This window comes from Anguilla rostrata, chromosome 6 (assembly GCF_018555375.3).
Source record: "Anguilla rostrata isolate EN2019 chromosome 6, ASM1855537v3, whole genome shotgun sequence".
Taxonomy (NCBI): Eukaryota; Metazoa; Chordata; class Actinopteri; order Anguilliformes; family Anguillidae; genus Anguilla; species Anguilla rostrata.
In genome coordinates this window covers 6,939,493-6,966,821 of record NC_057938.1, presented here as the reverse complement: position 1 = coordinate 6,966,821, position 27,329 = coordinate 6,939,493, and the positions used below count along the sequence as shown (strand labels likewise).

Below are 27,329 nucleotides of genomic sequence, written 5' to 3'. Positions count from 1 at the left end.
AGACCTCTTTCAGAGGTACATAAAGGCTTTTGGAATGCAACAAGGCCGTTTTCTTGTGGCAGTCCATGCGTCACACAGAAGTGTGATGTTTTTTTTTTTTTTACAGAGTCTTAAGAGTCATCCCTTCTGGCCTACAGATAACATACAAAGGCCAAGACATTTCTTGCTGTGAGCTGCTCAAGTTGACTTTAGCTGTGTGATCAAAGGATGAGTTGTAGGGCCAAAAATTCCCCCTTTCCCAGAAAAAAGGCAGGTTCAAAAGAGCTGCATTCAGTTTAAGACCAACAGTTTATTAATCCTGAGTACATAAAGCAAGTCTTCTTGCTTGCTCGCTTAAATTCAGTCCTTTCATCACGACATGCGTCATAGGACCGCAGGAACCATGGTGCAATGACCGTCCGCCGGGCTTTTTAAACGGACTTTCATGTGTGTGGGGGGCTCGGCTATAAAAGTGTATTTTACGCTCTCATTAACGGCTCGTTAAATGATCATTCTCGCGCTTCTGAGAACGTATCTCTGACAAAGCAGCGTTTCCACGTGCAGCCACCGCATCAAACGGCCGCGAAGCTTCTCTCCCAGTCAGCGCTGAGTCGCCACAGTACGGCAACGCCTCCCCCAGTTGACTCACAAAACGCTGGTATGATTTTTCTCCCGCCGTGGAGCGAATGATTTAATCTGCCCCCGGTCGTCAAATAATGCCGGGGTTTGTCGCTCGGGCAACAGTCCTCCGGAGCGTCGTCCAGCAATGTGCACTGCCAACACATCGCTGCGCATTCACATGCAAATCAACCATTTAGCTGCCACTGCTGAGCAATTATAGGCTTTTTCAAAGGGTCAGGATAAACGTGATATGAGAGGGGACGTTAAACTCGTTAAACTTAATCTTTGTCATTTATGAAAGCTAACACTGACGGAGAGTTAAGCGTTTAGACGATGGTGCAAAATATACACCACTAATTCATTTTTTTAAATGCACTGGTCTGAATGAGGAAGGGATCCCGTTTCCATTTTAGCAGATCCCCTACATTTATAAACAAGTTTATGATTTGCTTAACAGCACATGTGCAACTTTTTAAATAACTCTCAACTTTTAATTGTCACGAAACGTCACAACTTAGCGCCTTAGTTCTACAGGAAAGTTATTTTAAAAATGCTTTACCTGACGATAACAATAAGGGCGACATTCCAAAAAGAATTGTTTTGCATTACCAAATCAAACCAGCCTAGTGCATCCGCCAGTCACTCAACATTGCCTGGAGTAAAAGGTCTGAAAGATTCTGCTGCAGGGACAACCGTTAAGAATTTTTCAAAATAGCATGCGAATGAGGAACCGATTTCCTCGTCTGAAACGTAGCATGCGAGATTCGACTTTGGGCGTATGTTAAGTTAATTTGAAGTGGTGCGCCGTGCAGCTGGGTTCAAACGCTTGTGACTGAGAGCGGGCGGCTTTTTGTGATGCAAATAGCATTGTGGCAAAAACAAGTTACACACAGGTGAGTGGCATTGACCCTTGAGTGAGCCCAGCTCTTGACAAACGAAGCTCTTCAAGCCGAATTGAGCACAAACACGCATCGCATAATCCCTTCTGTCACACAGAAGAACGATAACAAAGAGACATATAGATGAAGCACTTCCAGCCTTGCTGTGGTTTAGCCAATTATTCTGCAAGTACTCACAGACTCTTCCCTCAGTTTGTAGACACAGGTTAGTTACTACACTGCCTATGATTACATATGGAGTTGTTATTTGCCCTGTGAGAATTACAACACGCTTCATACAGAGATATATATTTACTAATTTTATTTTCTTTAAACACACAAAAGCTTTACCTGTGGAACCAAGTAGTTCAAAGCCAAGCTCTAAGTGATAATTTAATCTGTAAAGTCAAATAGACATTGCATTTAAAGGGGTCACATTTTTACACAAAAGCAAATAGTACTTCAACTCCCATAACACTGAAAAACAGGAAACTTCTGGCAACTACTGCAAATAAGTCATTTTAAGATCCACAAACTCCTAAGAATTACAGTAGTGCTGTTGATGCAGCTTTACGACTTCTGTGAAATAAGGAAGTCATACAGCCAAGATATCCTGCATAGCATTTCATTTTCTACAGAAATGACTAAGGAAATTGAACCCTGCCAAAGGGTTAAATGTGACTTCCAGGGTGAAGGTGGAGTCTGTAGAGTCTGCTTATGCTAAGACACAGGGCTATGATTACACATTAGACATGGAGGACCTTGTACTGCAGTCTTAATTGAAACATAGGAGCCCGGACTGGTGACGTTTCTTCAGTATTGGGAAGTATAAGGAATGGTGCCAAATGGTGAAAATCAACTGGCACGGAAGAGAGGCGGACTGAATTTTTAAACAGGGATGTCCCACAATGCACTGCACAAAGCCACTATCATTAGGGAGCAGTGGTTTCCAAACTATGGGCCGGGCACCACTGGTGGGTTGTGGAAAAGGCTTGAGGTGAGCCGCTGGGCGAAAATGACAAAACTACATGACACCAAGCAAGTAAAACACTGCATACGGTAGGCCTAAATGCACTGCGCTAGCTACAATGTGTAGGCAGCCCTGTTGCCATGGTTTAAAAGCAATTTAATTCCATGTGTCCATTAGGGTTTGTGTCAAATCCATTTCAGCCCAGCCAATTAAGGGCATGAAAAGAAATTCATCTGATGTAACGAAGAACGTCCAGGACGCTATGAGGATTTTTTGTTTTTTTGTTAAACTGCAAAATTAAATTTCTTTTAATTTCCCAAATTGACGGGATTGAAAAGGAGCGTAACCCGACTCGGATGCGAGCAGACGCTGGAGTGCATTTTTATTTGCTCGTTAAGTAGGTCACAGGGCTCGGAGCGCTTGAGAAACTGCCGCAGACAGACCGCGAGGTCCCGCCGGTCCCCGGCCTATCGGCACGCCGCATCCCCACCTGCGGGCCAATCGGAGAGCTCTGCTGGACTCGGAAGGGGGCGGCACTTAAGAGCCCGCAGTCTGTCGGTGAGTGACAGCGGGGCAGCGCTTCGCCGCACATCAGAGATCTGACGAAACTGGGTCAGCGGCTCCTGCGGTTACTCCTGCGCTCGGCCGCACAGACGCGCCCGAGGTTTCCGCTTTCGGTCCGGACCAGGGCCGGGTTACGCCACCGTGTCGCCGCCGGGGGGTCGGCCTTCGCCGCACAGCAGGCGCCGTGTCGCCGCCGCCGCCGCCGCCGTCCAGTTCTGCAGTAAATGCAGGGTTCATAACCGGCAGTCCCCGACCCTGTACTGGGGGGTCTACCGTCCTGTAGGTTTCCGCTCCAGCCCTAACAAAGCAGGCCTCATGCAGCAGCTGGGGATCTCACCGAGCTGCTAATTAGTAGAATCAGGTGCGCCAAGTTAGGGTTGAACTGAAAACCTGCAGGACGGCCTACCTCCAGGAACGCGGCAGGAAGCCGCCGGTTTATACGGTGGCTGCGCGCGTTTATCCGAAGCCTACCGCAAACATTTCAACACAAGAAAAAAGAAAAAAGTTCAGCAGCAGTGGGAAGGCGGGACCCTAACTGCGGAGGCAGGGAAAGATGATCTCGCCTGTAATTACCGACGAGCTGGGGGGAAACGGAGCTGAAGGACGATGTGACCACAGCATCAGCATCATCAGCATTCCACATGTTTTTGCAGCCCAGCGTTGGCCTGGATGATGAAATCACCAGAAAGCCTTATGCACGCCCATATAAGGCATTCCTGTGCATGCAGACAGGCACCCGGTCCACATCACCTGACTGCTTGCTGCCCAGGGTGATGACATCACCACAGACCAAAGAGCAAAAAAAGGGGGGGGGGTGGTTGCGGAGATGACCTCACTCACAGGAAATTCTTCCCCCCACTGCACGATCCTTGGACTGTCCCGGAGTTATGGCCCAGAATGCAGAGCAGGCGGGGAGCAGAGCGGACTCTGTAGCACGGCGGGGGGGGGGGGAGGAGGAGGGGGAGGAGGGGGCTGTAGAAGGAGGAGTGACTCTCTGCTCTCAGCTCAGGCATTTCCCGGCAGTCAGGAGCTCAGCGTCTGACTGGAAGCCACCTGACTGAGCCGCTGCACCGGCTGAGATCGGTAGCTAAACCTGTCGGGTAGCACACCTTCCCGGGATTCATTCAAACCCCCCCCCACCCCCCCCCTCTGTGAAGAAAGAAAAGCTACTGAAATCACTGCAGGACCCATTTCAGTGTCATGCAAAACGTGGCCAGGAGGCTTCTGCACTCCACAGCCCAGCAGAACGGAGAGATTTGCATGTTCCCCCACCGGGGCCTGCAGCCGTCCCCCGTCGGCTTGCAGCGGACTCCCACAGACGTGCACTGTGCGCACTGACGATCCCAGGTCTCGTAAACGTGCGGTTCTCAACACCGAGCCTTTCACGTTCACAGCCGTGTAACGTAACAGAGAACTGCTTTTGAAGCACATTGGTTTTTTCCTAGACCAGAAACAGCACTAGCACAGAGCTCTGGCCTTACCGTGAGTTGCATGAGCCTTTCAGACCTACGAGGCACACCTGGCTGGGAAGGCCGGTCCAGGGCCTGGGACCTCGGCCGTGGACGGCCACCAACGGCCAAGGAGACGCAGGATGCACCTCCGCCGCCCGAGATGGAGCAGGGTTAACTCAAGCAGCTCACCGCCCTGTGAGTTCAGCCTGAGTCCAGCTCTCACCCTTGGAAAACAAACACCATGTTTGTTGGTGTTTGTTTGTCTCAGAGAGAGAGAAAGAGAGAAAGACCTGGGGGGGGGGTCGACTAAGCTGGAACCCCCCCCATATGAATGCATTTGTTTCAAAAGCACCCTGTTTGGGGAGAGGGAAAGAGAAAGAGAGAAGGAAAGAGAGAGAGGGAGGGAGAGAGAGAGGGGAAGAGAAAGAGAAAAGGAAAGAGAGAGAGAGGAGAGAGACAGAGGGAAAGAGAAATGGAAAGAGAGAGGGAGGGCTGCGGCAGGCAGGTTGGCCCCTGGCGAGCCGGTCTGCAGGGCACACGTGCAGAATGTGCAGCACCAGCATTATCAGCCTCTCAGCCATTGTGTGGCCTGCCCGCGCTCCCCACCAGTCAGCCCCCCCCCCCCAGGGCCAATAATACCGCTATTCATGTCCCGCACCGAAACGCGCACATGCATTTCACACACAAACCCCCCCTCTGCCCCCCCCGATGGGTCGTTGTTCTCCCAGAGCCCCTTTTGCACACAAAGTCTTCCTTTTAAAAATTTTAAACAAGTCCAGCTCAGCCGCGCGCGACCTATCGCTCATCTGATTACATGTGATTTGTCGAGAGTCAAAGGTCCCGGTGGGCTCCGCCCTGTTCCGCTGCGCTGGAATGCTAACTAGGGTTTTTCAGTAAACCGAAAATAAAACAGTTCCTTATTGGAAAACAAAAGTGCAGCTGTGGCTGTCACATGTACCACCGGTCGTGTTTGTTAACCACCCCCAATGCCCCCCCCACCCCCCCGGGGGCCGCCAGCGGGGGCCGGCTTTAGCACAGCGGGGGCGACGAATCGGACAGGAAATCCATAAACAGCCCCTGCAGCCGGAATATTGTGAAACAAAAATAACCAGACGCCACGGTAATCATAGCTGCCCGCGATCTTTCACACAAACGATGGGACAGGGAGAGAAGCTCTCCCAGACCTCCCAGGCGTGTAGTTTCCGAGAGACAGAGTGTGTGTGTGTGTGTGTGTGTGTGTGTACGCCCGAGGGACCCACGAGGGAATCGGGGGCATAATCTTTTAGCACACCTTTAACCTATATCTTCTAACAATGTAACAATAGCCTTCTTGCATAACAAAAAAAAACCCATAATCAGTCTGTAACCAGGGCCAGCATCCCCCTGAAACGGGGACAGTCGGAACAGCAAAAAAAAGAAAAGTTTCCCATGACTCCTCTAACGGCTGCCCCGCGCTGCAGATTATGGGAAAGATTGCGCAGAAAAAGAAAAAGAAAAGTGCTGAGCAGGCGTGTGTTTGCACTCCAGCGCTGCAATATGAGAGAGAGAGAGAGAGAGGGGGGGGAGAGAGAGAGAGAGCAGCGAGAGAGAGAGAGACAGAGAGAGAGAGAGAGAGAGAGAGAGAGAGAGAGAGAGAAGAGAGAGAGAGGAGAAGAGAGAAAGAGGAGAGGAGACAGAGAGGAGAGAGAGAGCTGGCGAGTGGGAAGACGAGTCATGCGGCGGTCGGTCGGCGGGGACCTTTCCTCTCAGCGAGTCTTGCGGCAAGAGCGTTCCCAACCCATCGCACAAGTGCTGTGCCTAGGTCGCTCTGTCGTCTCTGTGTTTTCAGTTGTTAATTCACGCTGTGAGCACACCACGGGAATGCGCCCACCCTCCGCCTCCTTTCAGGAGTTTTCGCGTCAGCACGCAAGCCAGTACTCCACTGTGCTGTTGAGTTGCCAACAAGCGGCCTAAAGTAAAGGCTGCTAGCATTTCTGGCATTATTAATCACTACACACCGGCTGCTGCTCCCCTCACCGCCTCTATTCTGACGGTCTCACGTAGCCATCTTACCTTCACGTGCTGTTTGGCTATGTACTCACGTGCCCTCTGCAATAACTGGCCTACTGCATTACTGAGCATTATAACTGCATTATGACTTGACTGCTGCCTGCATTCCCTCACGCTGCTATTTCTACCTGTTCTGCATTACCATCCTTTACTTGTGAGCAGTGCTGTGCCAACTGATTACTCACTGTGCCATACTGCATTACTACACTGTGCCACACTGCATTACTATGAATAAATGAATGAATGAATGAATGAATGAATCATTGCATTTATATAGCACTTTTTCCGAACACTCAAAGTGCTTTATGGTGATGAGCGGGAACTCACCTCACCCACCACCAATGTGCAGCACCCACCTGGGTGATGCACGGCAGCCATTTTGCAGCAGAACGCTCACCACACATTGGCTAAGGTGGGTGAGGTACGCATTGCTACAGTTGTCATGTTTCACATCGCATTCCCATGAACAGGGTCATTCAAGGCTAACGCTGGCCTGGCAGGTACAGCGCAAGCCCATATGGAATTCATTTGATGCGATAAATCCAATGGCACAAAGCCACGTGTGTAAAGCGGAGCTCGGGGTCACGTTCCGGTCCTTTTTTCACAAACACTCGCGATTTCTTGTAAAACAAAGACAAAGACTTTGAAGAGGGAAAGCGACGGGACACATGCTCAGCGGATACTTCCAATACCTGCCTGCACACGGAACAAAGCCAGCGCAAGTCAAAAGGTATCGGGAAGTCGTTCAGGAAAAACACAATAACACAGAAACAACCCCACCCTTCAATGGTGTTTAAAAAAAAAAAAAAACTATTTCCCAGAAACGCTCTGTACATATGATAGCAGATTCAGGACAGATGATGAATTCATATGCAAATTCAGCCCTCCCCATGCAGTGCGTAGAAGTCAGAAATGCATAAATGAAGTTATTCAGGTTGATGATTTGGTTTGCACAGTGGTTGCCATCTCGTGCAAAAAAAAAAAAAACATTTTGTCCCTGCAAAGAAACAGTTCAAACATTTATATCAATGTGCACCAGAGCCTAGAAAAATCTTACAGCCACATGCACACAACTGCACATTAGCAAGCAATGGACTAATAACTTTTCACAATGAAAATCCCACATTGTAAATTATTGCATTCTGAGACCATATTAAACCATAGCAAAGAAATGTTCAACATGGAATATTTTTCATGCTTTCAAAATCATTTATGTAGCTTCAGGTGCAACCAGGTTTTTCTTTGCTTTGTGACGAACACAAAGGTTTCCACATGTAGAGAGTGTAGTTGCCTAACAGGGCCTTCATGGGGCAGTATTTACGTCTTCTTGCCTGGGAGGTGTGAAGCAGAGAGGACCCAATACCATGATTAATGCAGCTGTTCAGGATAAGGCACAGAGGAATGAAAAGAGTCCCTTCCGCGTCTAAAAACGATGATGATGTATGGATGGTTCAATACCAACTGGAATTAAAGTGAGACGCCAGCTCATAAACGCTGGCAGGTGCATTCATTACACGAGGATATGTCTAAAGATATTTTTGTCATTTTACTTCAATTTTTCACTTTTCAAGTTTTATTAATGAAAGAATGTTGCACGCTCGTGGATTAGCAAAGAGGTAAAACAAAATCACGATGAATAATGCAATTCTCCGTGATAGTGAAGGCCGGGGTTAGGAATGTCACTCGGTCTCCTTTCAAGGAAAACTCTGTGTATTACCCCATGACTACAAATCCCATAAACCTCAGCATGAGTCAGCAGCTTAGACCTGTACACTCATTGCACCCAAACTGTGGCTCAGGAGAGTGGCTGAGGCGAGTCTCAAAATAAATTTGGGATAACTTACATCATGTTCTTTCTGTTTATGTGCACACCATCAAACTAAAAGCTGCACTAGATAAGTGCACTGCACAAACAGTTGCTTTGACTGTTAGTCTGCATATTAATTCCATATTTTTTCTACATTTTAAATAAGGGGTGGGTTATGGAAAATATGTGTGCTCATTAAATGGGCCCTAGGCTCAGACGGTGTGGTGGAGAACCACTCTGTATCATGCCAGTGACATTTTAGCACAGTGCAAAGCATTCTGGGAAGACAACAACACAAAGGAGAACCGTGAAACAGGTGAAGCACATCCCACAGGGGAGTAAGAGAGGCTGAGGTCAACCCAGGGCACAGAGTGCAAGCAGGACAGCAGTCCAGTCACATGACCAGCCCGGTGCCTCCGTCTGCATGCCATGCTCCCCCTAATGACCAGTGACAGGGCACACGAGGGCACGCTCGAACACTGCAGCCAGAGATCAGATATAACATTGTTATTGTATTTTACGAGGTGATGGGGAACATCGGAGGAGCACAGTGTCTCCTAGCTCGGGCCACACCCATAAATGTGCTTCAGGGTATTATTGGGTAAAGACACGGTGTCTCTTGGAAGCCATAACTAGGCCACACCCACGCGTCAGGGTGTTACTGGGTAAAGGCTCGGTGTCTCCTGGAAGTCATAACTAGGCCACACCCACACCGGTGCTTCAGGGTGTTACTGGGTGAAGGCACCGCGTGTGCGAGCTAGGCCACGCCCATGCCTGTACTGTAGGATATTATTGGGCATGGAGACACAGTGTCTCCTAGCTGGGCCTGCTCTGTAGCGTGTTATAGGGCAGAGCAACTGCTCTTTTGAAGCAGCCCGGGCCTCTCTGCGCAGGCTGCAGAGAGGGAATGCGGGGTGTGGGTCACACAAACTTTGTCAAAGTGTGATGCTGTACCTGGGACTCATCCTCCCAGCACACAACTCAAGGGTTGGGGGAGGGGGAGGGGGGGGGGGGGGGGCGGGGTTCAGGTGGAGCCAAGGACTATTTATGGCTACATTTACACAACAGGTCTTAATGCCCAGTTCTGACCTTTTGCCTACATCCTACTTTTTGACCACCTGTATACATGCACATTCACTTTTTGAAGCGACCCATATCCGGCGCCTGTGTCAACATGGTTTACACTTGAAACAACCGGCATGTGTACACAGGGGTTCGGTTACCGTTTACCGAAACTAAACAACCGTGCCGCCGCAGCCGTGTCCCATGCGCTTCTTTCCATGTTTACATGTTCATAAGACATGTCTGATCTGCGCCACGTGAGCAAAACATCGCGACTGGGTCACTTTCACCCCGGCCGGTGTCGTCTGGGAACCCGGACAATTTGCGGCGTTTTGCCATGATCTTCTGGTCCAATCTCTGCTCTTTATCTTTTTAGGGGGACTGAGAAGGTGAGTGTTTATGAAGTCACACGATGACGAGGAAAGAAAGGGAGGTCTGACAGTGCAACGTCGCGCGGTGATCACTCCGTGATCACACCGTCCCACATCATGCATCATGTGTCAACGCCCCAACCGGGTCTGCTGGAGTGCCCACGTTTCAGGGTGCAAGGCGCAGCCGCAGTACCGCCTCCTCTCGCGGTGTTCCCACGCCCCCTTTCTCTCCACGGAGGCTACATCCTGTTTGGCCAGACCGGGGTTCAGAGTAAAAGTGCAAGCGACGTCAATGCGAGCTTCTGCATTTTTTCTCTGCTATTGTAAGCTCCCACTGACGTCCTGCCAGTTAGGGCTGCAACAATAGGGGACAGTGCCAGAGAGAACAGACATTTAAAATGAAATGAGCACAGCCACTTACACAACCAGGTCACTGAATCAACATACAAGAACACAAACACACACACGTACATACATACACACACACACACAAACACACACACTCGCACACAGAGAAATACTTGTGCACAAAGAAACACACGCACACACAGAAACACACATACAGAGACAAACACACACATGCATTTGCAAACTGCACACACACATGCATGCATGCACGCACACATGCACGCAGGCACACACACATGCACGCAGGCACACACACATGCACGAAGACACCGAAACATACATACAGAGGCAGACACACGAACAGGAAGTGAGGGAAAGCAAGAGGAGGCTGAGGATAGGGTTTCTTTTTTTTTTTTTACAGGAAAAAGTCTTGCATGAAGTTTACTCCAAACGCAGAAAAACGCTTGTGTCTGAAGCATTAAAACAGGCCCTGGACCCGCCCTGGGGAGAGGATTTCACAGAGCTTTCCCTCAGCCTCTCCCACACGGTCACGGTCACGGTCACGGTCGGGATGGAGAGAAATGCCTTGAAAGAAGGGCGCACGTTTTAAAAATAGCCCGTGTGGGGCCTGATCCGAGCGCTCAGTCAGCAGGACGTTTTGGGGTCTGCCGGTTTCAGAGGAGGGGGTGGGGGGTGTGAGGGGGGGTGGGGGGTGTGAGGGGGGCGGAAATATGCGAAGGGCGCCAGGAATGCGAGGCGCGCGGCGGCTGGAAAGAGCTCCTCGCGGGCGCCGCATGAAGACCGCGGCGGCTCGGCGTTTTCCACAGCCCCACACCTCTCTCACAGCCAGCCGCCGTAGGAGCCGGCCCCCGGCGCCCCTGCCCCCCCCCCCACCGCAGCCCGGAAACGACGGCCCCCGCCTCCTGGCTGACCTCAGCGGCCCGGCATGTGACAGCCATCGAGGGGCCAGAACACGGATGTTCCACCGGCGGCAAGGCAGCACTGCACTGTAGTGCAATAAGGCACCAGGCTTGGAATCTGAAGGTTGCAGGTTCGATTCCCAGCTAGACATCGATAGGCTGTTTGAACCCTGTGCAAGGTGCTTCGGGCTAAATGGCTCCACATGCTGTATAAATGGATACTATGTAATAAAACATTATTTTAAAATGCTCTGGATGAGAGCGTCTGCTAAATGCCAGTAATGTAACGTAGCAACAGCCCACATGGAAACCCACGATGTCCCAAATTCCTCTCCGCTGCCTGCAAGGCGGAGACCGCTCGCCCCCTGTAGCCCTCAGACAAATTTGGCAGTCCCCCCTCGGGACGCTGTGGTCCTGCCGAAATATGGACGACCTCACACCCACGCAGAAGCCAGGCGGCTGCAGAGGTAGGGGTCGGGTCACACCTCCCGAAAAGTCCCTATTAAACAGGCCAGCTTTCCTGCCGTCCCTTTAATTCTCTCCAGCGTGAAGCGCCTGCCCTACATTTAAAGCATCCATTTTAGAACGACTCTTCTCCTTCATTGTATTCTTGCTGTGAACCCTACATAAATAAAGACTAGCCTATATTGTTATTATTATATTACTATAATGAGAAAAATCTGCGTTCTAAAGTGCGGTGATTTAAACTCTGATTTGAAACACGGGGGAAACGCGGAGAGGCAGAGGCGCAGCAGGAGAGGCGCAGTGGGCAGTAATGCAGACTGACCTACTTGTTTGAGCGGGGGGTAAAGTAGGTCAGGGGGTGTCGGATCCAGGTGAATAAACCCAGCAGGCTGTTCCCGTCCTCTTCCCGCGCCGCCCGGAGGACGACCGCTGAGCCGCGCCGCGCCGGCCGCGGGGCGGAGTTAGCACCGGGTAAACGGCCAGGTCTACGCGTCCCTTTCCCCCGCGACCTCGAAAAGATCGAGAAACGCACCTGGACTCTTCCACTGAGGGGAGCGGGGGTTCAACACCGGGACAGTTCGGGTGATGTACCCCAGACAACAGGACAGCAGCAGGGATGCCCAAATTCCCCCGGGGACAGTGCTCTGACCACTACACCACACTGCTCATCTCCTGTGTACTGGTCAATCAAAATAGGCCTGAAGATTGCATTCATGCATAGAACCGCGACTTCGGATTCTGATAATGGCCACTAACTGCACAATAGAATATTTTAACCAATGCACAGTGACCTTGTGAAGAAAGTTTCTAGGTATTTCTGTCTTGTTATATTTGTAGGATGCACCTGTCCGTGTTGGCACGTTTATGCCCATGACAGCATAATTTAGAGTGGAGTCAGCTATGCAATGACATCATTGAAAAAGTACCAAAATATCCAAGCAAACTTGATCAGGGAGTGACAAGAACAACAATTAAAAAAAAACTAAAAAAATCATGTGCAACTTGCAACATGACTGAACAGAGGCAGAGCTGTTACAGCTGTTGTAACTGACAACTTTCCAGAACTAGGCCCTAAGGAGGGCTTGTATGCTTTATTAGAGAGCAGTTAAATGCACAGTGATTAAAATGCATGCACGCACACACAGATACACACACACAGACACACTCACAGACACACACACACACTGCACATGGTGTATACACTGTATACTCTGCAGTAGTAATGTATGGGAATGCTTCAGGGAAGGTTGTTAAGCACGTACAAACACTCAGGACAAAAAAGCAGTTTCAAAAGACTGAACTGACGCCCATGTGAAACAGTCTCATCAGACTGCATTACATTCACTCAGCTGATACTCTCACTCAACGGGACGCACAATGCAGGACAAAGGGAAGCGCATCCACCCGCATTATATCAGCAACAGCGGCAGGGCCAGGGAGGCCTGGGCCGGCTCTGTCCTGAGTCATCAGAGCACAGATTTAGGAGAAAAGCTCCTCTTTTCACTGCCAGTTCCTTTCTGTTTGAGCAGGGGGGGACGCCGCGTACCCTGTCCTCTGGATCCGGGCACTCCATCAGCCCGGCGTCTGGCGCCTGAAGCCCCGTCGCGGTCTGAGCGTCCGAGGATCTGCTCTAATCCGCTTCCCGTCCGTCTGCGTCGCGCGTCCGAAGGAACATGAGCCGCGGGGTCGGACAGGGGTCACTTCCTGAATGGCCGCCTCGCTGTCAAAATCCACCCCGCCCCCCCGCCCCAGCCCCCCAGCTCGCCTGCACAGACACAGCGCTGAGGACTCGTGATCGTGCCCTGGTTCAGTGCACGGCTGAAACCACGACTTAATAAACCAGCACTGCAAACTCCACGACTTATTAAACCAGCACTGCAAACTCCACGACTTAATAAACCAGCACTGCAACTCCACGACTTAAACCAGCACTGCAAACTCCACGACTTAATAAACCAGCACTGCAAACTCCACGACTTAATAAACCAGCACTGCAAACTCCACGACTTAATAAACCAGCACTGCAAACTCCACGACTTAATAAACCAGCACTGCAAACTCCACGACTTAATAAACCAGCACTGCAAACTCCACGACTTAATAAACCAGCACTGCAAACTCCACGACTTAATAAACCAGCACTGCAAACTCCACTGACTTAATAAACCAGCACTGCAAACTCCACGACTTAATAAACCAGCACTGCAAACTCCATACTTAATAAACCAGCACTGCAAACTCCACGACTTAATAAACCAGCACTGCAAACTCCACACTTAATAAACCAGCACTGCAAACTCCAGACTTAATAAACCAGCACTGCAAACCACGACTTAATAAACCAGCACTGCAAACTCCATGACTTAATAAACCAGCACTGCAAAGCTCACGACTTAATAAACCAGCACTGCAAACTCCATGACTTATAACCGCACTGCAAAGTCCACTGACTTAATAACCAGCACTGCAAAACTCCCGACTTAAACCAGCACTGCAAACCCATCGACTTAATAAACCAGCACTGCAACTCCACGACTAAACCAGCACTGCAAACTCCACGACTTAACTAACCAGCACTGCAAACTCCACGACTTAATAAACCAGCACTGCAAACACCAGACTAATAAACCAGCACTGCAAACTCCACGACTTAATAAACCAGCACTGCAAACTCCACGACTTAATAAACCAGCACTGCAAACTCCATGACTTAATAAACCAGCACTGCAAACTCCACGACTTAAACCAGCACTGCAAACTCCACGACTTAATAAACCAACACTGCAAACTCCACGACTTATATGATTAAAAGTGTGCTGCAGACCTGAAAATGCTGAGTCAATGACCATGAAGAAGAAGGAGGGACAGAGGGGGGTAGTGGACAGCAATGCACTCCATGGGTCCACAGAGTGTGGGGTCTTTCCCAGGTTTGACACTACCGCTGTTCCCTCAGGCGGAATCCTGTTTCTAACCGCACACCCCACCAGGAAGTGCAGCACGCATGGCGTAGCATGACAGCACGCATGGCTCACCTGTGCAGAGCGTGAATGGGGCATTAGACAGTGTGAGTGTGTGTGCGGTGTGTGAATGAGCTGGCTGTGGCAGCACACACTGGTCCTGTATCTGTCTCAGCCAGCTGCTGGCTCAATTCTCACCACAAAGGAGACTGAAACAAAAGGCATGAGAGCTGTGGGGATTGGAAGGGGAGGGGGGGGGCACAGTTTTGGTGGGGGGCCAAGTTTCTGTAAAGCTCTCCCCTCACTCTCTCTCTCCCACACACACACACACACCCCAGGTGCTCTTCCCAGCAGAAGAGAAAGGGGGGAACATAGGGGACGTATCCAAAGAAGAAGCAGCCCACGGCTTCCCACAATCCCCCTGTGTGTGACAGCACAGGGCCGCTGGAAGCCGTCTGAAGTCAGAGGCTCCCAAACGGCAGCGGCTCGCCTTTCCGAGCAGGGATACGGAGCCCCCCACCCATCTAGTCCCCCCAGCCCCCCTGCGCCCCACCGCCACCCCCAGCCCCCAGCCCCCCACACCTACCAACAGCCCCCAGCCCCCTGCCGCAGCCGACACAGATAATCTCTCTTTGACAGTTACCAGCGACGCTGCGGAGATCACTTCCTCCTGCCACGCCTAGCCGCTCAAAACTAAGAGATGAGAAACCTTCCCTGCACGTTAAAATGGATCGGGGAAAACGGGGACCCAGAGGGGGAAAACCCTCGCAGCTGGCACATGCTGAAACGAAAAGCAGATTCGATGACAGATCTGACAGGTAGCCACGCCTCCTTTCAAACCCGTCAACCCCGCCCCTGACCTGCCGGTCAACAAAATGAGCCGAAACGAGCCTTCAGAGTTACACTTTGTCCTTAGCGACATCACACAGGGTCAGGAAAATAGGTTCCCGTAACAAAGGAATGGGAAGCGTGCTCTTAGGCTACACCATGAATAAAGACATGCACACGCACAGGGTACCTATAGCTTTATTTTGTGACTACGTTTATCAGTATATTTTTCTGAAACATTTTCAGTTTTGAAATGAGGTCAGGCAGTGATTGGAGAGTGAGGATTCCTGTCAACCAAAATGGCCAGAGCTATCGCACTCATAAGAACCAGTCATTACACTGCAGAAAATAATCTGAAATGGTTCAAAACAAGTGCGACTGACAGCTCACTGAAGCTCTCCTATCCCTAAGCTCACGCACAGACAGCACTAATTAAGGGCTGTCCGACGTTGAAGGTCAAACTCAAAGATGCACAAACAGCCCTTTTGCTGGCACGTTGTTCAGAAGCAGCACAATGGCTGTTTCACTGCTCCCCTGATGCTTTTGACAGTCAGGAGCCTTAATGGACGCTCTCTCCGGTGCACGGCAGCAAAAAAAGCAGCATCGGCTTTAGGCTGCGTCTGGGACACCTGTTTGACGGGGAGAAAGAGCCATTGTTCGACACCTGTGAGGCCTGCCCGGGCGATGGTTAAGTCTTACTCACACTTCCAGGGCAATTACAGGGTAAGGGGTGAACAATAGGCAGCTGGGCATGGGTAATTTACCGGTGACAAGAGGGCAAAGAGCGAGCACCTGTGCTCCGACGAGAAACCTTTTGGCAACGAAAGCGCCTGGCACCGCTCCATTCTGCACTGTCATACACTGGATGCCATCCATCAGAGGCTGCGAAAGTGGGAATTAGAATACAAGGTCGCTTCTTTGTGTAACAGGTCAGGCGGCAGACATCTGCAGAGTTTGAATGAAAGCGGAATATATTTTTTGTGACTTAGTGGGCCTGAAACAAATGAGCCTATAGCTCATTCAGTTAGCTTATTCAATTAAGAGAACAAAACTAATTTAAATAGCTGTCATGGCGCTTTTTCGAGGTAGGCTAACAAGTCTCTCATTCAAACGCGTAGTAAGGAGTTCTGCGGAGTTCGGCGGCAAACTGCACAGAATTTACAGAACAGCGACACCGGGTGGATAGAGAGAGAAATGGGTAATAAATGCAAAGGAAGTCACCAGTCGGAAAATATCGTCTATTCATCCTCCTACGACGCAGCAGGTCTGAGCACTGTCCAACTCTATATGAGTTACGTATTACGTATGGTTACTTTGCCCGTAACTGTGTGACTGTTGATACTGTTGAAACAACTAAAAAGCGATGCATTATGCACGGTAATAAAATAAAATACACAATAAAAATGAATTTAAAATATATTTAAATACATATATATCACATAAGAGGTGGTACCGGGTTTCTTCAAGCCAAGTTTCACAATTCATTCTGACGATGACGAAATGAAAAGTGTCTTTCAAAGGCTACATTAATTGAACGATTCCAGAAAGCTCCCGAGCAGGCAAGCTACCGGCAAAACTCAAGTCAAGGCAATGCAAAGTAGAATTGCATTCAAGCACGGAGCGCCATCATCTGACAGGAAAGAATGAGCGCAGCACTTTTAGTCCGGCATATAACAGCAGTTTAAAATCATTTTAACCGTCATCACGCCTGATACACCCGTTGAAACACGCTGAGGTCGTGGAATCAGTGCTTCTACGAATCAGCGTTGTGCGTGAACAGTAGATTATTGTATAGTTCCAATCACAATTCAAGGCATTTGTTAACTTGCACACAATACGAAAGAAAATGTAACCAGCGAATCAAAACCTGACAAAACCACGAAGAACCAGAGGAAATTATCAAATCCTTTGCTAACTTAGTGCTGAGAATCGTTCACCAATTGTTCCATAACTATGATATAAAGTATGGCTCAAGTATAAGCTCACGATTGTCTGGTGTAGCTAATAAATTTTACACGAGGAGGACACCCTATAATAAATAATTGATCATTTTGGGCTGGAATGTAATCTGATCTGCTGTAACAAGGGTAAGCCACTGTAATTGAAGGTGTTCCCTGCTCAACAAGACAGGTGCAGATCCTTTACATAAACCATAAAAAGCATTTCCTGCTTACTAACGTAGCAAGAAATATAAAATATTTATTTAATGTTTATTTGATAGGGACAGATGCATTTAAACATAGCGTATTGACAAACAATAACCAATGCAATGTATCACAGCATTTATAGCATATGCTAATTTCCGATGCTTGTCCCTAGCTGGGCATTTCAAACACATACATACAGCACAAAATCATATAATCATAAAACACATACAATAAACTACTAGGGCATTATAAAATACATTAAAATTGAGTAAAGATATCATAAAATTTAATAAAAACCTAGCAATTCATAATCACATATGATTACACGACTGGGTGCATTTTAAAAATTGCTTCAGTTTATACTTAAAATTCTCAAAGTTATGGTCGGTTTTAAAGTGGACAGGTAAAGAATTCCAGATGCTAACTCCTTTAACAGAAAAGGCTGTCTGGCCAGAAGTTTTTCGATATGGAACGTTACAATTCCCCACAGTTGCGCCCCTAGTGGTGAGACCAGAATCCTGCAAAGATTTCACCATGTCACTAAGACATGTTGGAGCCATATCATATAGGCATTTAAAAGTAAGTTTGGCATTGGCAAACTTAACAAAGTTATCAAAACTTAAAACGTGTAGTTTTTTTAGAACATGACAATGGTGAAATCTTATCGGCTTTTTGTCTAATATATTTATTGCACGATTATAGAGCCTTTCTAATGGTTTGATAACCGAGGGGCATGCTTGCGACCAAGAGGCAACACAATAACTAAAATGTGAAAAAATCATAGAGTGCATGCACAACTTTGCAGTGTCAAATGGCAAACAGTTTCTGATTAGTCTAAATGAGTACAAATTGACTTTTACAGTTCTACTCAATTTTTTAACTGCTTGTCAAATTTCAGTTGGGGATCCAGTATAAGACCTAAATATTTAACTTCTGTCACCTGTTTAACTGGTTCGTCTTTGATGTTAATATGTAGTTCATCTGGCGTGGGCCGTCTCCTGGATTATAAATTCACATCATCACATCATATACTCTAACCAGGTCAAGATCTGGAGGTAGCGCCTACCACAGTCATAAGACACTGGTGGCAAACCTATTCCCCACAGACAGGAGACCCAAAGGAGACCCAACAGCTGGGAGACACAAACAGAGACACAAGCCCACACAAACACAGGATGCTGCTCTCCAATAAGTGGGTGGCAGCATGTCTTTAAGCAGGCATGTAAATATGAGACAAGATGACAAACATCGCAAATGGCACAATCTAATATATGACAGCACAGTGAGAAAACAATGCAGTAGCAAGCAGGCAGACTGGAAGCCGAGGCTTATACAGAGAGGGGCTTTCTGTTGCCAAGCACACCACAGTGTCTTTCTTGGGCATTGAAATGGTAAAATATGGTAAACCTGGTAACATACAAAATAGCAGCCAACTGATTTTGAGCAGCTTGAATTGCCTTGAGATTTATTCTGCAGCCTGATAAGATTAAGTCAGCGAATAAGAGTTTTGCGGCAACCCGTGCCAAAAAGGCATTAGTAATAATTATCCAGGAAGAGGGGGTGAAATTCTCCCACTGCAGATCTGTATCCTTCCAGTAGGGGGAAGCATAACATCACACTTCATTGCCAACTGTGCATGGTCTGCGTGTGGGTGTATGTGTATACAAACATACACAAATGTTGTACCAACTAAAAAATGGAGGGAGATATTTGTAACCCACTGTCAAGCAGACCACTGTAAAAATGACCACAGCTTAATTAATGTTTGAGGATTCCCCACTTAAATTTAAGTTTTAACACTTCACTGGGAAACCATTCATACTTTCCCATGTCCTCTTTACATTCCTGTCAGGCCAGTTGGTCAGCCATTTCAAACATCTTCATCAAGATTCTGAATGACACTGTGCGTCCTGGAATGTCTTCCCCAGTCCATTTCTCTTTCCACCCACTGGCCATCGCAGGGAGACTGGGTTAATGTATTAACTGGGGCACCGCTTCCTGCCAATTGCTTCCTTTTGTTTTTTTAATCACGGGCAATGATCGATGGCCGCAGCCAACACAATCAATACGTGAAAGTCTGCCACTGGGAATCCAACAAAGCTAAATATTTACACAACGAATGGCCGACGCAGGAGCTGTCCGGTGGAAACCCGAGCCGCCGGGGGAACTCGAGTCCTTCGGCTGGGTGAAGACCAGGCCCGGGAGAGAGCTTCCTGTGCCAGATACCCTGGCCACCGGAGCAGGATGGCGCTTTCCCGAAAAATTCCCAAATTCTGCCTTTCAGCCATTCCAAAACAGCTTGGAATGAAGCAAATCATTTCGCGTGGCACAAATAGCCCGAAGACCTCATTTAAACCCGTTTAACGTGAGGGACGAGGGCCGGTTTAAGATTCTCGATTGCAAGAGCACTTCCTAAAACGTGAAGAGGTGGAAAAGAAAAAAAAGAGCATTTCTGGGTAACGTTTCCTTTTCAGTAGGGCACAACATGTTCATTGCACAGTTCCTTTTTGTTTTGACACCAGCTCATTTGATTGTGTTACAGTTGATTTTTGGGTTTGCACTGATGTTGGCCTAACCTTTTTGTATACGAAATGTTGCAAGTCTGGAGTGTCAGTATTGCACACATTGTACACATGACAATATGTTTATTGCAACACTTTTTTTTTTTTTTTTAAGTGACTCAATGTTTTGAGTGCATTAGTCATTTTTTCCATGTCCATACTGGTGTTCATGTAAACTTACTGTAGCAGGGGACAGGAGTATTGTTATTATAAATGATGCAAAAGCATTTGGAGGTCCACTGAGTGAGATGACACATTTGACTTAGAGTGGGACAGTCTGACAGGTAGCGTTGAACGTAAAAGATAAAGAAAGCAAATATTATTTCACCTGCGAAATGTAAATAACACAAAAAACAGTTAAGTGCCCAACAGGTCCATATTTGCCTTCGCTGATGTTTTCATAGCTGAGGGTGGTGTGAGTTAAAGGGACTTGTGTGTACATGGCTGCAAAAGCAGAATTTCCTCTTTGACAAGATATCCTCGCAAAAGCTCTCAGCAAAGTCACACAAGCTAACTTCTCATTGAGCCGTCTGTCCACTTTGTCATCAACCTTACTGATCGGGTACAACTGATTTACATTACATTACAACACATTTATTTAGCAGACGCTTTTATCCAAAGCGACGTACAGAAGTGCATATCAAACTAGAGGTCACCTGCTCTGTTATTGTCCCTCAGATGGTTTTTGCATGTTCATCATTTTGTTAAAATATTAAATGGGAAATTGTTCCAAAATCAAAGATGTCCTTTCGACCTCGTGGCAAAGACACACTTAAGCTGAGAGGGCAGAACAGAATTAAAACACGGCCAGTTCTGAGGTCACGAGAGTCAGTCACAGTAATTTATTCACTGTAGCTAGTGCTTAGGAGACGTTGGACTGCTATCAGTTCTGAAGGTGATCAGTAAGTTAAAAAGCTCTGTATTGATTAATCCTCTCGGTGTTAATGCAATGGAGGTTGGAAAGTCAGATACAGTTCCTGCCTCACCCCCCACCCCCACACCCACCACAACAAGCACTCAGATAATGACCTGGGGTTCAGATGCGCCCCCCCCCCCATCCCCCCCCCATCCATCCACCGCTGGCTTCCTCCCAACTCTGCAGTCAATGCACTTTCATTCAAACATGGATCTGATTCCACTGCAGTTCACTAAAAATTCACCTCCCCCCCCCCCCAAAAAAAAAGGAAAGTGCTCATCTGAGAATTACACACCCAAACGCAGGGGGTGTGTTAGCGGACGCAAAACAGCGTTGGTGGTCAAAATTAGGGAGGTCATGGAGGGAAAATTCATTAAATAAACCTCAAGTTCCAGTCAAACTGCCTACAATTACATGCATGGCTAGAAGGTGATAAAGGCAGAATTAGTAACTCTGTAAAATCAAGAAATTCACTCTCACAGCATTCACCCAGTCGGCTCTAACTGCATTCCTTGGTTTATGGGATGTTGGAGCCTCAGGTGAAGGATCTGTCAGAGTCGCTTGCTATATGTTATTGGTTATTTCAGTCCACTTTAGTCTAATGAGAAAACAGGAGATACAGTTACCAGATCTCAGGTTTGATTTTTATTTTAATAAAAACAAACAATATTTCGATCAAAAGACTACCCGGCCTTGTGTTTATGAATCGACAAGAAGTTGTGCATGATCAGTAAGAAGCAATTTTTTATAAATGGATCACTAAATATTACAGAACTATTAACCAACAACATCCAATCAATGGATTTAACGGAATACACTCAATTTTTCGTATTTTACTGAAGATACAACCTCAGAACTTGTTTATCACTGACTGAATTGGGCTCTTCTGAGAAGTACTATTAGGAACACTAACCCAGAGCAGGGAAACAGTTGACGCTGACAAAAGCTAACCTTTCTTATTAAGACCGGACAAGATCGACACTGGATCTGAAACAGATTCAAGCTTCTTAAATAATCCTCTGATTCAAACGCATTACGATTTTAAGTATTAAAGGCACAACTCATGGTCAGCACTCAGATAAGAGCCCGAGCTCTCACGCACGGTTTACAGATTGCTAGGCAACGGGCAGGAAAACTGCACCGAGACAGGAGCGAGGGCCATCCAGCTGAAACGGCCGTGAACAAAGCGGGTCATAAACCGTGGACGAACGCAGGCAAAGTCCAAATATTTCTCTTTCCTGTATTTTTCCAAATGTTTCAGAAGTCAGGCAGCGCGGCTCTTCGAATGTTTTTCTGTTCCCCGTTTAGCAGCGCTGCCCTTGTTATTCATGTTTAAAACATAGACAGCATGGTGAGTAGGCCTATTACAGCGATTATTCAACGTCATACGGGCGACCTGCAAAATCCTAAAATCCGCAAAGTAATGGTTTAGATTTAGCGGAATACATAGCTTACCTCTGTGTGTCTTGTGATAACAGCTGCTCCATAAACAATATAAACCAAAAAGAGACAACGGATAATTATATCAGTAGGCCTGTAGCCAAACACTTAGTGAGGAAATGTTCCAGTTCAACCACAGTTGTGTCAGCTTACATTCACGGCAAACGCGTCACATCGTTAAACACGCACCCAAGTGAAAGCGCACACATCGACAGCTGAGTCACAGCAGCACTGTTCAAAGCTGTAACGGCATAAAACGCTGGCCCTGTGGATTCCACTGACGTTTCCCTTATCCATTGAGCACTGAAGTTCGTTAGCTAGTCAAACTCATTACACAGATGGGCTGAACCCGAACTGTAGGCTAGGATATCCCATTTGAGTCTATTGCCAACGCAAACTCACAGAAGCACACAAACATTGCGTCCTTTCAACATAGCAGTGATATTTTATAGGAAAAACACAAGCTACACAAAACTATTATTAGGCTACCTATTATGTCTAGCAGTTGCTAGGCAGCATGTTACAGTATGCAACTCTCCTTCCCGTCCCATGTTTGTGATGGCCCCCTTCACACTGCTATTTAGACCGCAGACTGTCTGCTCTCTGTGCTACTAGGAGCCAGCTCTACTTAAAACTATTCCAAAACGGTCATGGAAACACTGTTCCCCATTGCCCAGGAGGAGCATGGTATCCATGGTGACATGCAGGCCCAGCAGCCACAAAATAAGGCAATTTTACTAACGTTTGAAATCCAACAAACCAAACAAAAGCCACAGCAAGAAGGAATAGGGTTCGTTCTGCTATGAAGCATGGTAGCTACCTGAGGACAAACTCCTGTTGCTCATCCGCAGATTTAATCAAAAGGTTGACGCACCACTAATCACAAATTTAGCTCCTAAACCATTTAAATAAATGGGGGCACTTAAATGGCACCCAGCATGCTCTCTAGAAAATTTGAAGTCATTTAACTTCCAACTGTCGTATGACGTAAACGAGCATATAATTGGACTGAATTTCATTAACTGGAAAAAGAACCCCTGAGGAATGTGTTTTTACTCAATTGGGCACACACCAAGGTATTGACACGTCAAGATTAATTTAGCCTACATTTTATTTTCTCCCAGCACAGTCAGAAATAAAGTTACAGTAGAGGTACATTTTTTGTTCTTTATGGAACAAATTTCCCAAATGTAAGCTGAAAGTACAATAATGTTTTCATTGGGGTACACCTGCCATTTATATGCAAAAAAGGTGCAAATGATTTTGGTATCGCAGGCTAGGGGTACAATTTTATGTACCTATAGGGTACCACACCAGTGACAAGAGTGCTAATACACTACATGGCCAAAAGTATGTGGACACGCCGTCTAATTAGTAGGTTCGGCTACTTCAGCCACACCCATTGCTAACAGGTGCATAAAATGCAGCATAGTCATCTCCATAGACAAACATTGGCAGTAGAATGGGTTGTACTGAAGAGACTTTCAACGTGGCACTGTCATATGATGCTACATTTTCAACAAGTCAGTTCATCAAGCACAGAGCTAGAGCTGCCCTGGTCAACTGTACGTGCTGTCATTGTGAAGTGGAAATGTCTAGTAGCAACAACGGCTCAGCTTCGAAGCGGCAGGCCACACAAGCTCACAGAACGGGACCGGCGAGTGCTGAAGCAGATAAAGAAATGGTTTGGCGAGTTTAGTGTGGAAGAACTTGACCCATCGAGCACCTTTGGGATGAAATGGAACGCCTACTGCGAGCCAGCCTTATCGCCCAACATCAGTGCCCAACCTCACTAATGCTGTTGTGGCTGAATGGAAGCAAATCCCCACAGCCGTGTTCCAAAATCTAGTGGAAAGCAAGAGAAGAGTTGAGGCTGTTACAACAGCAAAGGGGGAACCAACTCCATATTAATGCCCATGGTTTTGGAATGAGATGTTTAACAAGCACATATGGGTGTGATGTTTGGGTGTCCACATATTTTTGGCCATGTAGTTTACCTTTTAAAGCACTTTTTTGTACCTTTTTTTTTCTCAGGCTGAGAACATCCCTATAGCTGGCTTTTTTACGCCCATGGTGCTAGTTTGCTTCTTTTGAAAAAAGATAACATCACGATAAATGTTTGGCAAACAAGTTCACAGAAACTCTGCGACACAGTAAACAAAAGCACACATTAACCACAGGCAGCACAACGGCACTTCACTATTGTGTTTTACATGTCACATCACCGCTGACCACAAAGGCAGGAAGCTGCCAGCCGCCAGCCAATCGGCACGCAGGCCCTGAAAAAAACAACCGCCAGTCAGTGTGATTTCATTTTAATAGGCTGGGCCTGCATTTTTTTTTGTGTTCTGTCAGAAAAACATTGATTCTGACTGAGGCCACACAAACAGTTCACTGCAGCCCTGTAATCACTCTGTGGCACACAAACCTCCGGCATATCGCTGGAGTCACGCCAACTGCCATCCATAACCGCCAACACCCTGAGACTTCAATTTCCATAACTTTGTTAATGGACAAACTCGATGAGCCCTCATAACTTTATGAGCTCCGCTGTCAGCTTGTGTTCCTTGTATTTATGACCCTTCTACCTGAGCCAGCCGCATGCTTCTGGTAACAGGTAGTTTTTTTTGAACACATCACCTTTGAGTTCTTTCAGAATTACACATTACTTTCAGTATTACACAGTATAATCAGCTGGGTAAGATCCACCTTTTTAAGGTAAACTACATGCATATTGTAAACAACTAAAATCAACTATTCATGTCACTTGTTTCAATGTTCCAATTTGCTGGAAGGATTAGCATGCCAAAGAATTCAGGTTAAGACCATCCAGAAAGCTAAAGAGAAACTAAAGTCCCTCACGCCAAGTGCCGTATTGAGCATGAGGTCATAACACCACCTTGATAAAAAAAACCGTGGGAATCTGTTCTCTGGCCATTCAATATGTGACCATGGCCTGCTTCTTGAGTTCACAGATTACAAGGGCCCCATACGAAGGTCCAGCTGAGAATTTGACAAAATGGCCGTCCCTCAACCCATTCCCATAGCAGCTCCAGCAGTCAGTACTTCTCAGGTCAGCCCTAATCTCAGTCTAACTGTACTCCGTCAATGAGTGACTAAAGGGAGAAACTGTGCGACGGTTAAATATGTTTGCGAGCCATCAGTAACATTTGTCACGGGCTGCTTTATACCTGCGGAGACATCCGGGTTGAGAGCTGCGGTACACTGGTGGACGAGATCAATACAGCTCAACCTGAATCAATTCACCAGTTCAGACGAACGATGACAGTGATGCAATGTTAAGCTCTGACATCACGGGCAGTACAACTCCAGCGGTCTCTTTTTAGGCCTGCTGTGTGATATTTCAGGGCCTGTCACATTCAGTGGCATCTCTGTCTGTATCATTTCACCGGTCGTATTTTCTCCAGTAATATTAAATTAAAAGAAATACCCTTAAAGCATCACCGCCACGCACCCCAGGACTTGAGTTACATTAGATGCTTTCCCTTCATGAAATGATGTTGCTGGTCGGCTGCACGCTTCCAGCAGTGAAAGCAGAAGGGCGATTATGAAGATTCGGTAAAAGCATTAAAAAGCCATTTTCTTTACCCCCAGCCTCCGCCGGGCGCCGATCTCTGAACACGCGTCTCTAAACACGGATGGCCAGCGCTTACACCGCTTCACGCTTCTGGACCAATCATTCGAGGCTGTTGCATCCCGCATCCATCAAAATCTCCGCTCTAAAAATACCAGCAGGTACCACCGTCTCCACCTTTCCTTATAGCCCTCTAAAATTATAGAAAAGAGGAACTGCGCTTTAAAATTTGTTCACCAATTATGTTACCTTCACACTACGAAAGATAAAAAAATGGATTTAAAAGAGCCTCAAATGGACGGGAGACATGAAACGGTGCGTTTGCTGGACCCTGAATCCGTGACCTCTGTGCATCGGATGAGGTGACAGAGGGCGAGTAACGGGCAGAAGGCCGGTCCTGGACAGGGTGGTGCGGTGCTTCTATAAATAACCCCCCCCCCCCCCCCGTAACGGCCCAGCGACGGTGTCCTTGGGGACGGTGGGACGTCATCCGTCCTTCGCCGCCGTCTGACGTCACCCAGGAGGTCACCCACCGCGGCTGCCGCCGCCGCGTCCCGCTGCAGGAGCCCCCCGCAGGCCGGGGACACGACCCGGGCCCCATCTCCACGCGGGAGACCGGGGGCGGTACTGAGGACGGCTGTTCGGGACGGACGGAGAGGCCGAACTCTCCCTGCAGAACCCTCCGGAAGAGTTTGGACTGGTGGCACGACGTCACTGCTGTGCCCAGGGGAGCGTAGGTGAGCTTGCGGTGAGTCGCAGGGTAAATATGACAGAAATAACATGCTGTATATAGTGTGCATTTGCACCAGTAAAATTAAACACGGCTTGTCACGTGCTCTTCAATTCAATTCATTTTGTATAGAGCTTTCATAGTATTGCACTATGGCCCCAGGGGCACTATATTTCGTTCTACTCTTTGCATAACCTGTAAGGAGAAGGAATGACAGTAAACGAACTATCTTATCTTAGTTTACAGAGAACTGTCACAAAGATGCTTTACAGAGAAACAGAAGGGAAACTGGGCAGAAACCAGGCTTGAACCCCCAAGAACCAGTGAGGTAAACACCCTCCCCCTCCACTAGCTGAAGTGTACTCACAGCGGTTTTTGACACATTAGATATTTTAACTCCACATTTGACCCTATATGGGGCCACACAAGACGTGAGAGAAAATGCGTTCCCACATTAAGCAGGCCTGAGGACACCGCTGTGGTGCAGAGGTGTGAGGACTGGGGGGCCGGTCAGGGGGGGCTGTTAAGCCGCGTTTCCACCGCAGGAACTATACCCCGGAACTAGGAACCTTTTGAGGAACTCAGTGCGTTTCCACCGCAGGAACTAGGGTCTAAATTTAGTTCTGGGGGCTTTGTTTTACCCCCCAAAACGTTCCTGCTCGGGGGGTAG

The 27,329-nt window shown here is 47.7% G+C and overlaps 1 protein-coding gene across 3 annotated transcripts in view; it reads right to left on the bottom strand.

Annotated features, from left to right (window-relative positions):
* Positions 1 to 27,329, bottom strand: part of gng12a (guanine nucleotide binding protein (G protein), gamma 12a) — a 59,041-nt gene that overhangs the window by 17,341 nt on the left and 14,371 nt on the right. Inside the window, exon 1 of one of the 3 annotated variants that reach the window (XM_064341817.1) lies at positions 22,350 to 27,138. The exons of 1 other annotated variant lie outside the window; for it this stretch is intronic. The gene's annotated coding sequence lies outside the window, so the exon portion shown is untranslated. Of the gene's footprint in view, positions 1 to 1,159; positions 2,822 to 22,349; positions 27,139 to 27,329 lie in introns of those variants that run through there. One more of the 3 variants, XM_064341818.1, reaches the window with a different exon arrangement.